We start from the raw sequence: 3,237 nt of genomic DNA on the forward strand, positions 1-3,237 counted from the left end.
TAAAGTATACTTGGCTGACATTGAAGACCAATGCATATGAGGGTTGGACTACTTACTACCGAGGAAGTGTGTAGTTAACTTGATAAAATGACATTTGGGAACAACAAAGGCCAAATTCCGATAAGTGATAAAAGTGAGGTTGGACTAAACAGGTGTCATGAAGCTCAAGTCAAAGTGACTGAAGGAGTTGATGATGGTGAGATGGAACCAGGTATAGATATTTAAGCAGAACAAGAGAAATACCAAGAATTTGATGCCAATAATGGATTTTCTAAAAGCGAGTGATTTGCGCCCTACCTGGAAGAAGGTGTCTAGCTTAAGCCCTGTGACAAAGAACTATTAGGCACAATGGGACCAGTTGAAGCTTGAAGATGGTATTCTTCTCCAAAGATGAGAAACTGCAGACCTGGCAACCGGTTATACCGAGAATCTTACGGGAAGTTGTGCTGCGTCAATCCCATGATAGTTAACAGGAGGACATCTTGGAGTTAAGAAGACATTGAGTCACCCACGATTTTATTGGATATGTATGAGGCAAGATGTGGAAGAATGGTGCCGGACCTGCAGTACATGTTGTGCTAAAATGGGACCCAAGCATAAAAGATGTGCTCCAATGAAGTTATATCAAGTTGGCGCACCAATGGAAATAGTAGCTGTTGACATTGCTGGTCCTTTGCCCCAAACTCGTGCTGAAAACAGGTACATTTGTGTGGTGATGGATTATTTCACCAAGTGGCCTGAGGCATATGCAATACCAAATCAGGAAGCTACAACTGTAGCTTCAGTTATTAATAATTTCTTCTTCAGATTTGGGTATGCCATACGAACTGCATTCAGATCAAGGCGGTAACTTTAAATCAGCTGTGTTTCATGAATGCAAGTTGTTTGGCATATGAAAGAGCAAGACAACGCCACTTCACCCACAGTCTGATGAGATGGTAAAAAAAACACCTGGACCCTGGGACAGGAATTGGCAAAGTTTTGTAATAGCCGCCAAGATGACTGGGATGTCTTACTCCCTCCATGAAGCCAGTGGATCTGTTAACAAGACGCCCACCTTATGAAGAGTTGCCTGAGTTGTCAGAGTTCGTGAAAGTGTTATTGGAAAGGATGCATAATATTCACCATCAAATGCATTCAAACTTGAAAATGTCTACTGATTCGATGAAGCTATGTTATAATAAGAGATCTACTGAGGTCATCTTTGTACCAGGAGACAAGTTGTGGTTGTATAATCCCAGGAAGACCAAAGGGAAGTCTCCTACGTTGTCATCTCCATGGGAAGGCCCATATGACATAGTGGATCGTCTTTCAGACGTGACTTTCTGGATAAAATGTGGTTGGCGAGGTCAGCCAAAGGTAGCGCATGCCAACAGGCTTTGATGTTATCATGATCTAGGTCATTTCAGTTGGAACGAAGTGAATAATGGAACAAATGACACTGCTGAAAACGTGTCACCTGAAAAATCCACTGTCAAAGAAGAAACTCTACCTGGTTTTGAGAAGGGAAACAGTGAAGCCCTTGATTAAGTTACTACCACAGATGTGACTGTTACTGATAATAGGACAATTCCCAATGGAGTAGATGAACCCCATGTGAAGAAGAAGCCAACGAGATGGAGATCAGTACAGAAGAAGATACGTCCCGTAAAATTAAGAGATTTTGTTGAATTTTAATTTTGTGTTTGTAAATTCTGTCCATTTAATTAAGTTATTGTTAATTTTCTATTGGTTTAATTTAAGTGGTTATTGGTCGGGACGAACAATACTAAGGAATGGGCAGTGTTACAACAGCAGAAGTCACGTGATGCTAGTAACACGTCATGAGATTCTAGAAGGATCATGTCCATTCGTGAATCCTCGAGTGTTCTCCAGACACCCTCTATTTTGTATATATAAGACTAGCGAGAAGTGACGGCATAGAGATGAATAATTACAGATTGAAGAGATAGAGACAGATAATCGAGTCAAGTCGTAAGTAAAGTGAGTGAATCGTTCATTGTGAATTATATTGTGTTGAAGTTAAAGTGACTGTGGAAATTAAGTGTATTGCAAAGTTGAATTGAGAAGAATAAACTAGTTTTATTTAAGAAAAGACTTGTATTGCTGAAGTTTCTCAGGAAGAAGTTTTACAGAAAATTATCAAACAAACAAAGACGTAACAATATCAATTATAGAAATAAATTTGCTATAAGTGTTTTACATATAAAATGTAAAAAATGCAAAATGTATGGCATAAACATTATACATAGAAGTGAAAATTATAATCAGTATGTCAAACATATACTAAATCAATACTTACGATCCACTATGTCATATGGGCCTTCCCATGGAGATGACAACTTAGGAGACTTCCCTTTGGTCTTCCTGGGATTATACAACCACAACTTGTCTCCTGGTACAAAGATGACCTCAGTAGATCTCTTATCATAACATAGCTTCTTGGAATCAGCAGACGTTTTTAAGTTCGAACGCACTTAATGATGAATTTCATCCATCCTTTCTGATAACACTTTCACGAACTCTGGCACATTTTCAGGCAACTCTTCGTAAGGTGGGTGTCATGTTAACAGATCCACTGGCAACCGAAGTTCCCGACCAAACATCAACTTTGCTGGAGTGTATCCAGTGGCTTCATGCTGTGCTGTTCTATATTAACAGTGGAGGGAGTAAGACATCCCAGTCATCTTGGCAGATATTACAAAACTTTGCCAATTCCTGTCACAGTGTCCAATTGTACATTCCTACCATCCCATCAGACTGTGGGTAGAGTGGCCTTGTCCTAGTCTTTCGTATGCCGAACAACTTGCAATATTCATGGAACACAGCTGATTCAAAGTTATGGCCTTGCAGTTCGTATGGCATACCCAAATCTGATCATTAATAGCCGAAGCTACAGTTGTAGCTTCCTGATTTGGTATTGCATATGCCTCAGGCCACTTGGTGAAATAATCCATCACCACACAAATGTACCTGTTTCCAACACGAGTTTGGGGCAAAGGACCAGCAATGTCAACAGCTACTCTTTCCATTGGTGTGCCAACTTGATATAACTTCATTGGAGCACGTCTTTTATGCTTGTGTCTCATTTTAGCACAACATGTACTGCAGGTCCTGCACCATTCTTCCACAGCTTGCCTCATACATATTCAATAAAATCTCTGTCGTTAGGTGACTCAATGTCTTCTTAACTCCAAGATGTCCCCCTGTTAAACTACAATTGGATTGACGCAGCAC

The 3,237-nt window shown here is 40.1% G+C and overlaps 1 protein-coding gene across 2 annotated transcripts in view; it reads right to left on the reverse strand.

Moving 5' to 3' along the window:
- LOC106471954 (alpha-scruin-like) overlaps nucleotides 1-3,237 on the reverse strand; it is a 23,318-nt gene that overhangs the window by 16,702 nt on the left and 3,379 nt on the right. The gene's annotated exons all lie outside the window — the stretch shown is intronic.

Source organism: Limulus polyphemus, unplaced genomic scaffold, assembly GCF_000517525.1.
Source record: "Limulus polyphemus unplaced genomic scaffold, Limulus_polyphemus-2.1.2 Scaffold4985, whole genome shotgun sequence".
Taxonomy (NCBI): Eukaryota; Metazoa; Arthropoda; class Merostomata; order Xiphosura; family Limulidae; genus Limulus; species Limulus polyphemus.